Here is an 11,490-nt window from a genome sequence, read left to right as displayed (position 1 = left end):
AAAATGGTATAATGTATTGCAGAGGATTGGCTTGCAGAGACATTTCTTTAAATGTCACTGTTAGGATTCACATAGAAGTCCTATTGATTACAAATATGTAGTCTATATTTTTACTGTAATGGATTGTCATTTACATATTAATGAATTTTTAATCTTTAGATTCTACAAAAACCATTACATTCTAGATTTTTTTATAACACATTACAGTGAATAACAAAATATTTTCTTAGGTTTTAAATCAAATACTGAATTCTCCTGTTAGTTTCTTCAATGTTTTTGGTTCCCAGATCATTCAATAAACATGATAAATTGAGCTTTAAAAAAAAAAATGTATTAGGGTCTTTTAAAATTCTGTTCATATTGTTGAAAGTCCTGTCTTTCATTTTTCAGAAGCCTTTGGATATTATGGCATGTACAATGTGTACAGGTGCAGATAAAACCTAATGAGATGCAATATGCAAGTCTTATTTTCAGGATAGAAGTATAAAACAAAGCAAAGAACAGTTCTGTTCTGTCAAAGGGTCTAAATAATGGATCTATGGTAGCAAAATGCACTTTTGATATTTCCATCTCTAGGCTGCTGCTATCCTTTTTTCATTATCCATTCCTCCACAAGGCTTAGGAGTACTTCCAGACAAGTACTCGTTACCTATGAAGAAGATAATCCTGTTTGATGGATGAGTAGAAACAAAAATGTGCAACGCTTTCACAAGAAGGGAAAAAGATAGTCTGCTCCTTCTGTGTTAGGGACTAGCTAGCTAACTCTTAAAACCAAATGATCACAGTGTCAAGGGGGCTATAATAAGTCACATCATTCTGAAATAGAAGATATTTCAGATGGCATCAAATATAAACCCATCACCCAGACAGCACAACAAACAGAGTTACCTCTTCACCAGATCCCACAGCTTTGAATATCTTTGCAGCAAGGTATTAATTGCAGTTCACCTTGGATCGCATGTTATATACCTTGAAGTAACAGATGAAGAAGTCAATGCTCAGAGGTTATGGAGTCTAAATTAGAGACTTACATTAAGAAATCCAGCACTAGTCCTGACAGCTTCTCCAGGAATATCAGAGGCACAGGGAACTCCTGATGGATAACCCTGAAAGACAAAATTATCCTGTCCTCAGGAAAGAACAGTTCTGAAAATCAAATATTAACCTCACATCATTCCAAGATAGGATGCTAGAAAACAGTATGAAATCCTGTCCCAACTATCACCTCTTACAACGTACCAAATTAATAGCCCAGTTTTCTTGCCTCTAGTCTGACCAGGATTGCACTCAGCTACATCAAGGGCTGAAAGTTTGACAAATTGCTTCCTGAGTATGGAGTTTTGAACTTCCGTAGAAATACCCAAGAGCAGCCTCGGCATGAACTAAACAGTCACATTGCTGAGGGGTTTGATGAGTTGTGCAAATTAGTGTTGTATCACATGAAATCATCCAAACTGCATCGCTGATGGAGCCGCTTGGTGTGCTGCCTGCGTTGCAAAGCTCCCTGCTACCATCAGGGAGTTGGCCCACGATGCCTATCCCAGCTGTTTGAAAACTTGGATGTGTCAGGGAAAGTTGTAACAACTTTTCTGGCTTGCCTTAAAGTCAACCTTGTAATAAAATTCAGCAGAAAAGCGTAGTACTGTTGCAGCGTGCAGCCTCCCCTCACTGGCAGGCAGCCAGCCTGCTTTCCCAGCTCTGCTCCCCGAGCTGGAGCTGCACATTGGAGTGGGCGCCGGGGGAGGAACGATGCTCTCCTGGGCTTCAGCTCGCGCCTGTAGAAGAACGACGTCAGGGTGTTGTTGATACTGAAGTCTTTACTGTAATAACCACTCAAAAAAGAAAAAAAAAAACCCTCTATCAAAATGTGTTACGCTGTTTCAGTGAAAAAAAACAAAAAACAAAAAACAAAAAACAAAAAACAAAAAAAAAAACACCCAAAACTAACATTTTCTTTTCTAGGGCCTTTTTTTTCCACTCGCAGAGTGGAAGGGCAGAAAGGACCTTGTGTATCTGATTGTAAAATGCAAAAAAAATTCTAAAGATTACTTAGAATTACTTTCTCCTTATGATATTTACTTTTTCCATCAAAAAACTTAGAATGTAATATAATGTATATAATATGTACATTATAGAATATAACAGAATATATTTCCCTCCTCCATCCATCAAAAGATTTGGGATACACAAAATTCAAGCAGTACAATAAATGTTTAAATCGTGACATGACATATACTGGGCTGTTTCAGTAATTATACTTCTAGCAAGACATATTTTTTTTTTATCCACAGAATACCTGGTTACATACCTACATAGAGGTGATAACTCCAAGCTATATGCCCACCTTGAAAGGGAAATCAATGATATTTGAAAGATATTTATAAGGCACCACCCTCAGGGGAAAAAAAATATATTCATGTAGACTCCATAGTTACAGGAACAAGAAAAAACAAATACTGAATTCTTTGGGAAAGAAAGCGCTTGGAGCAACTTCGCTCATGTCCTGATTACAGTGTTGGTGAACTAACCTTCTGCATCCTTTTCTATACATTCACCTAGTCCATACTGGAGCTGCTGGTGCCCGTGTATGTCTCTGCAAAGTAAACTGTACTTAATCTCAACCAGACAAATCTAATCACAGTGATTTGTGCATGCATGAATCCCAAGACTGGGAATTAAATTTTAATCCTTAATAAAGAAACCAGAAATGAGTAAGTGTGGGTCACTTTGTATCCTTGTATACTCTGTAGCCTTTCTCTTCTAACTCCCCAAATAAGGTCTGTATTTCAATATTCAACTTTCCATAAACAAAAAAACCTATTATTCTATCGTAGACACCGGATATGACAAGGATTTGGGGATTTTATTTTGCTAGTTTCCTCAGGTACATAAGAACCTAATCTAAAGCTGACTAGCATTTTTCCCCACATCTGCATTGAGTCCACTAAGAGGATTAATATCAGACACCAAGAAATAGGTTTTAAGAAATAGGTATAGGATTATTTTGACATGGTTGGGAAATACATGGTAGTGTTTGATACTACCTCTCCTTTTTTTATAGGAAGGACACAGTTATATTTAGCTCAGTTCAGATTTATACCCAGAAATTTAAATTCTATTACCCAGCAAACATAACATTCATACTTGTGTTAAAAAGTCATTTCTTACGTGAGGATATCGTCATCTTAACAAAGAGAGCAGAGATAGCGCGTATCTCTTCCTCTTCCTTTCAGGTGTTTATCAGTAGGAAAAAACATATTCACCTTCAGTGGCAGAAAAAAAGATGCCATGATTCACAGAATAGAAAGTAAATTATGGGTCTTTGCCTTATCATATAATGCTCTGCTTCTTTTCTTATCCAACTAGGATCACTGGTGTTATGACTGGCAGTCAGTGCTTTTCTGTTAGATCAGTGGGTTGAAATGCTCAGTACCTTTTTATTTACCCCAGTGAGCAGATTTGATCAGTGACACAAGGGAACCCCTTAAACATTTGGAAGAGAAGTTGGAATAGCTTCAAGAAAAGGGCCATGCTCCTAGTAATTTATTCTTCAGGTTTAGCATGTTTAACTGAAAAGAATCATTGTTTGTGGATCCTTGACCCTGTTTTCTAGGTATGTTGCTTATGGTCTGCATATTCAGCATATTACTTACTTCTGCTTCAGTGTCTGATCCCGTGGTACCCAACATCAGAAATGGGATCAGCTCCTCCACCAGCTTCTGACACAGCGGTCTCAGAAACCTGGTTTGCTGGATGGAGCCGTGTTGACCAAAGCAGCTTTCGTCTTTCTTCCTGACATCAGCTAAACAGCTCCATTCCCCTTAGCGCTCAGGCAGTACATTCTGTGTGGTGGAACCCGGGAGGAAATTCTCTCATGGCTGTACATGAGAAGAAGATAGCCTTTGTGCAGCTCAGATGGTGTGTAACTGCATTTAACCTCGAGGAAGGCATTGTTTGCATGCCGCAGGAAATCACAGCCATTACCCGCAGCTTGGCCTTTTGTGGCTGCGCACGTAATCCCACAGAAGACACAAGCTCACTTCTCCATCGTTTGTGACCTGGAAGGCAAACCCAGAACAGTGAGCAGCCCTGGCAGATGCAGAGAAAGATTAGCTGTGAGTAGTTATTGTTGTTTTAAGACAGAAAAGACAGAAGATATTAGCTTTGAGGCTCAAAATAGAGGGTGGCACCAGAAAATAAATGAAAAGGAGGAAAAAAAAAAAAAAGAAAAAGCTGCCCCCTTCCCCGAGGCAGGCCAGGAATGGCTCCTGAGCTATGCTGGCAGCAGCCCCAGCCAAGGGGTACATTTTTTTCTCCTGTCTTACATCCCTCCCTTGTGTACGGCTCTGAAAGGCCGGTGTCACTCAAACTGCGTACGCAGGGGAACAGAAAAGGTACTGACCGAGTCCAGGACCGTCAGTTTCTGAGCTTAGGTTCAGGGCCTGCCAACCAGCGTGTGGACATCTGCATTGTAAAACCCCTCCATCCCTCTACATGGAAACTGCTGCAGGGCTAAGGCAGGATGGAGTAAACCGGAGTCAGCGTTAGCATCTGGGGATGACGGGGCAAAAGCAAAACTGAATGTCAAATACCAGAATCATTTCAGTGAGTAGAGGAGGAACGGTAGATCGCAATATTGTCTGCTCTGGCAGACAATATTGTTTTGCTGGCAAAGGCCACACAATTTACAATCACAGAAAATGCACTTCTAAATTATAGGATTTTCACAATGCTGAGAACTTGCTAGGAGAGTTTGAATTTTAAAAGGCTAAACCTAGCCTCCCCCCCCTCGATTATTCACATTTTAGGAATCTTAACAATAATCAATGAATTATCTTCCTTTTTGCCTTTATGCTACTTCTTGTATCCAAACTAGCAGTGATTTTGAAAGCAGATAGGCAAATAATGAAATGTTCCAATAGGCAAAATCTACATTTTGATAAAACATGACGAGTCTAATATCAGACCACCACCAGTGTGTCAGACATGATGTACATGTAGTAAAAGGCAGTTTAAATCCAAACATTTTTAAAAGTAGATAAATTGCTATTATTATTATTTCTTTGATGTGGAACTGGGGCAAATGGATTCCATCACGCTCTCAGCTGACAGGCATCTGACATCTCCCAAGTCCCAGTGAAGCTCTCGTTTTGGTTCAGTAATTAGGCCTTCACTAAGATAATAAAAAATGTATTCATGAAACCAGAAGAGGCAGCTAACACATTATCTCTGTATTAAAGATTTGTAACTGTGGTAACAGGGCTGTTAGCTTATTTTATTTCATTTAACAATGTCAAGCCAGTCATCAAGCCTGCAGTCTAATAAATGAGTTTTAGCTTCTCTTTCTAGAGGGAAACTGGGTGAAAATGGTTTTAGTATTGTAATATCTTTGTTAATTCAGCATCCAGATAGCAGGATTGTACACTTAAAAATTCCAAACCCCATAAAGCAGCAGTCCTTATATTTTTACATATGCTGACCAGCAACGTGTCCCCTCAGGCTGTCACTAACAATTGTCATAATCATTTCAACAGGAAAAGCCATTGCCACAGTGAACTGTCAGCCATCGTCATCAGTCTTTCCTCAAGATATTTGAACACAAGGGGAATACAACAACTAAACAACAATAGAAACAATACAATGTATTTGATTTTGCTGCTAAATGTTTTTGTGCCAAACCATTTTCTTTCTTACACCACGAAGGGGGCTAAATGGAGTTTTACTGCTGCCAGTCATACATATTTTTAAATGTCAGCACTGCAGATGAACCAGCGTAAGCCGCTTTAGAGTTGGAAACTAGGATATAGGGAGGAAAAGAACAACTCGATGTAAAGAAATAGGCCATTACAGTTTACAACGTTTAGGATTAACTGTGATACCAAGAGTTTAAAATGCAGCTTGCGTAAATCCTGTTTTCTGTTAAAGGGATACTGATACTGCAAATAGGTATTTATAGGCAACATTTTCCCAGGCATGATTTTTTTTTCCTAAAAAGATTAATTACTACAATACACCAGGAAAGCCAACTCAGGCCAATTCCACACACCCCATCCTGCAGACGTGCAGCTCTGTATGTCGAAATTGGCACTCTGAATTTCCAGGCTACTTAGAGTTATCTGTGTTCGGGTTTGGGGGGTTTTGTTTGGGGGTTTTGTTTGTTTGTTTGTGGGTTTTTTTAAGTTTTTTGCAAAGCCAAGTTCTTTCATTTAAGCAGTGTTGCAGACAACATTAAATCATACAGCAGCTATGAAGTGTTAGTAGTCTTCGAACACTCCCCTTCCTCCAGTATGTTTCCTCACAAGCAAGGAATGTGCGTGGGTGGATTCCCTGGCCGAATTCCTCCAGAGCTGACTGCTACAGAACAGCACTTATGTTAGGACACCTGGGGCCTTGAATTGACATCTCCCCTTTTAAAAGGTACATGAAATGAAAAAGCTAGTAAGCGGCAGCCTATTGCCATGGTGCACGTGGTATCTTTGGCTCGAGGGGAGGAGTCCCCACCTCTCCCTTTGCCCATTCTCCAGAGCAGGAGCTGTAAATAGGGTTATTTCTGATTGTGGGTGATATACACTCACACTTCTTTTATCAACCTGAGGACGAATGGCAAAATACCTGAACAGGTAACCAGGCTGAGGACAGGACGTTATTAAAACCAATAAAGTCCAAGTTAATGCGTTTCATAACAGACTTGTCTGATAAAAAAAATGTACTGGGGACATTGAGGCTTTCATTAATCAAGAAGATAGTTAAGAAGTTGTAAAGGTAGAAGGGCCACTAGATCTGCAAGAGTTTATGGGGTGAATTTACAGGTCAATTAAGAATGAGAAATGAGGAAACCCAGCACCAGGCACTGCTTCTCATACAAAGAGGTGTCAGATTTGGGGAGGTTTGGAAGCTGGGAAAGGGAAAACATAAGAAGAGGAAAACAGAGAAGACTTACATTAGACATAAACCCTATTCACTATTAAGACCTAGCCACCAATATCAGGTACAGTAAACTCTAACTCCTACAGATTACCTTGGATGTGGAATAATTACACATGAAGAAATTACTCATCAAAGCAGTGACCTCACGCTCAGGCCAGGATCATTCCTTAGAAATCCTGAACACAGCTTTCAGGAAATTCACATTTAATCCTATTATTTCTTAAATCCTGCTCCTCCTGCGCTGCTGTGGGAGGAGGCTTAGTGCCCCCCGGCCCCCTGACCATGGGAAATGGCCACTCTCTCCTGCTGGAGACGGGAGGTCCAACCCCCTGGACTTGCAGCTTCTGCAAGTTGGATGGGATGAGTTGGCCTACAAGTCTACGCAGGTAGGCTCTGCAGGTTTCTGGAACCAATAAGCTCCTTAGGCAGGTCTCCAAAATTGAGGTAAAATCCTTTTTCACACTGGTATTTACAATTATTGTATATGGTTCTCTTTCAATGATCTTTCCCAGAATTTCAAAGCATGTAATTTCTGCCTAAGTGGATCTATATTAGCATTAATCAGTATTTTCTATGGCTTTAGAACTAGAGCAAGTTTTACACCGTTTACTAGTTATTTTCTCCGAGTTAATAATATAAAATACTTGCTGGTAGAGCTGCATACAATTACTCTGGATTCATCTGACAGAAGGCCTTAATACCCTGATCCAAAGCCTAACCTTTAGTTCATCGGGCTTTGAATGAAGCCCTGTGGTTTTAATGCTTCACTGTAGTGTTGGAACTCTAAATCCTTCTACGTCAACCAAGACTGCAGTTAAGATGATGTTGCTTTATAAACAACAGACTGAACAAAGCTATTTACAAAATTTAATTTCCAGGATAGCGTGGGAGAGGAGTCTAATCTCTTTTGTATAGGTTTTTGTTTTGGTTTTTTTTTTTGCTTCATCTGTTATGATATATCTCCTTCAGGAAAGTCTTCTATTTTAGTTTTTTACAGTTAAGTGATTTAGAGTAAAAAGTTCACCAAGAAAGCTAACACATATTTGTAGTAACAAATATATATGGTACCAAGCACATCAATGCTGCATGACGCATTTTGCATCTCTGCAGATTTTCTTAAAATATTTTCCTTCTTAATCATCTTCTATCAGTGATATTCCTGAAGTACAAGATGAGAAAGCATTATAGCTTGAACAGATCAGCAGTGCATTAGATAACCATGACTTCACCAAGCAGATGTTTATTTTGTAATGAAGAACCATCATAATTTTTCCACTGAGAACATATTTGTAAAGACCATATTAGATTTCTCGGCTAGTTGAAAGCATTAATTTACTTTTGATAGAAATATTTTGTTCTTGTGTCCTCCCCTGCTCCCTGCTCGTTTGTTCCCATGACACCTCGCTCTTTCCTTCAGCTCACGTTACCCTGTGATTTTGCAGGGATTCATCTCAGTCAGACTCTTCCTTTTCCCAAGCTCCACAGTCATTCAACTTTTCCCCAACATGAGGGCCAATTGCCTTACCCAGGGTGGTGATAGCCCAATTACAATACCGTGTTCCCTGTAACGTGTCAAACCCAGTACTGGCAAGAAAGGAGTGAGCAAAAGGCTGGAAGAATTGCGACAAATCATTTTATGAGACTGCTTATACAAACAGGTTGTTCTGAAGTCAGGTCACAGATAAGTGCTTTTTTTTTTCCCCGCGGTCATATAACCACACCTCTCTACAATAACAGTCTCCCAGCTGGTGAGCATATGGAAGTCACATGCACATACACATTGCAGGAGGTAAGTTTTCTGTTGAAAAAACAAAAATCAAGAAAAAATGCCTAGTCCCACCAGTCCAACCACTACAGCTAAAAGCAAACAGTTTCTGCTTTCAGAAGTTTTCATGGATCTCATACACACTGTCTAGGTATCGCGCTTGCAGGCACGTTCGGTGTCAACATATCAGTCGGTGTTCCTCTGCTCTTACCGAACAAAGTCTTTCCCAAAAGACACACCCAATCTGTTTACATGGGCACTCCTCTCTACAGCGCTCCCAAGCCCTGGCTTTTGTGTCTCTCGTCCTTACCTTATCACCCTGAATCTTTCACATTATTTCCTCGTGCACTGCTTGCAGTTACTCATCAAAGCAAGAAGAAAATGTACGCATTCAGGCTTTCCTTAGCAGCCAGCACAGTACGACGTCACGTTGCATGCTTTTTTAACAATGTGCGTACTGGTCTGGTATCACCATGATGACTACCATATGAGTGTCCAGGTGGATGAAGGAAATCAGTAATGACCCATCTTACAGATCATAGAAAGGAAAAAAGCTCTTTAATTTTCTCTTAGGCTCTATTAGGAAAGGAAAGGAATTGAACTGTGGGACTGTATTGACTTTGCTGGGACAATAGCCACAGCACTGTGTCAAGAAGGATGAAATACATTGTACACCACTAATTCTTGTTGGGGTTTCACTTTTCTGGGGGTTTATATTAGATGACACCATTTTATATCAGGCCCTTGATAGTCTGCAGCAGTAAAGACAGAGATAAAACTGTTCCTGATAGGGAACCACTTAATTTGTTTATTTACTAAATTGTTACTTTAGGTAATAACCTGCTTGTCCTAGCTTCCACTAAACTTGTTATTTTTATCTGAGCTGTTGCATTTTCAGAGCATTGGTGTGATGCTGTTCTCAGATGGGACACTCAGTTAAGGGAAATGTTTCAGAACCAAATATTTATCAAATCAAAACTGTTCCAAACTCCAAGGAGTTTAAAATGCACATCTAGTTCTTGATTTAAATACTGACATTTAAAAAATTCCCTTGAATCACAAACAGTAAGGATTTGTCTAACCCTAACCTTATTTTCAAGGGAAACTTATTGTTCCAGGTGCGGTGTTGCTGCCCTGGTGCTGGGCAATGCTGAAGGAGAGAGAAAGCATCACTTGTGGCTCTTTCTTTGTTTCCAGGTGCTCTGAGCCTTACTCTACAACTATATGAAACTAGAGAGAGGAGAGAAGCTAAAATGAATAAATAAATAATAAAAAATAATCTTTTTCATACCTATCCTATACACTGAGCAAACTATCCTATATAATAGCCAAAATATCTCCCCTGAATTTTCAGAGCAAATAGGATTTTTATTTTTTAAATAAAACAGTATTTTGACACTTTGGGTTCTTCATGCAACTCAGAAGTAATTAAAAAAAATAAAAGCTCAAAACTTTCATTTGAATTCTAGAAAAGTGTGAAGCATTCGAGGTATTTCTAGTAGTGATCCTTATATTTTGATCCCAGGCTGCGTTTCTTATTTTGACACTGGCTGGTATATAGGAGCATTATTATTAAGGACAGCTGCCCAAAATGATTCCTGATGGCCAAATATAATTCTTCACAGCTCTAGAAATAACACATGGATAGAATAATAATAGTCATTAGCCTTGTCCAAAAGTTCCCCAAGTTTCTGCAAGCAATCCATAAACGAGTAAGAAAAGACTGACAAAGCAATACTGGACCTTGACACATGCACTACAACATTTTCTTTCTCTAAATGTGCTCATCTGAAACAACAACAAAAAAAAGAGTGTCCAGGGTCATTTCTAGATAGAAACAAGTATTTCTAGAGACAGCAGTGGCTGCCACCAGTAGCATGTAGGGTTTTGTTGTTGTATGTTTTTTTTTTAACAGAAAAAAATCAGAAATTTAAATAGAGCACTTAACTGATGATGTTGGCACAGAGAAAAAAAGTCCTCGAATTAAGATATTAAAGTGGAAAAGCACGTCAAGCTAATGAGCCCTGTAGGAAAGACTTACAGGAAGAATTTTCCCTCAGTACTCACTCAGTTGCCAGAATAAAAACATTATTAGACATACTATGACTGGCCTACAGAAACCTAAGATGGAAAATGCGTGGTGTGTGCTTCCCTGTTTTCCAGCCACACATACCCAACTTTCCCTGTAAGTGATGGAGGAGAGGATGCCCCAGTCCTGGCTGTGCTGTAGCTGTGCCCCAGCTCTCCCAGTGCTGCCCTGTGGCTCTTGGTTCTCTCCTGAGTTTTTCCATAATATCATTTAATTTTATTGCATGCTAACTCTAATCTATCAGCCTGAAAGTACTCCTACTTTAGATAAACAATAAGCAGAGCTAATAAAGTCACTGAAGTAAGTTGGGACTTTCCTCCCAATTAAGATTTTATATGAGAACTCAGGAGTTTTCGTCATTTTTTATTATATAGTTATTTGAGGATTAAACCCAGGAGGGACTGGTCTCTTTATAAATAAGAGCACACAAAGTGCTCACTTATCTTTAAGCATTTGAGCAGTCTCCATGCTTGTCTGCTTGCCAATATCCATATTTTAGGAGCTATTCTGTGCCAGAGCCCATCTAATAAGTACATAGGACTGAACCTGCAGCCTGTGAAAGCACTGAATTTGGGTCTGTACAAGATTGCCTGACTTATTTATTCCTCATGAATTAGGATATTAAATGGAAGGGATAAATTTACTTTACTCTATTGTATGAATTAAATCTCTTCCAAAACCAAGACTGACAAACCAGCTGTGTAAGTAG

This window comes from Nyctibius grandis, chromosome 8 (genome assembly GCF_013368605.1).
Source record: "Nyctibius grandis isolate bNycGra1 chromosome 8, bNycGra1.pri, whole genome shotgun sequence".
NCBI lineage: Eukaryota > Metazoa > Chordata > Aves > Nyctibiiformes > Nyctibiidae > Nyctibius > Nyctibius grandis.
Note: the sequence above shows the minus strand (reverse complement) of the source record.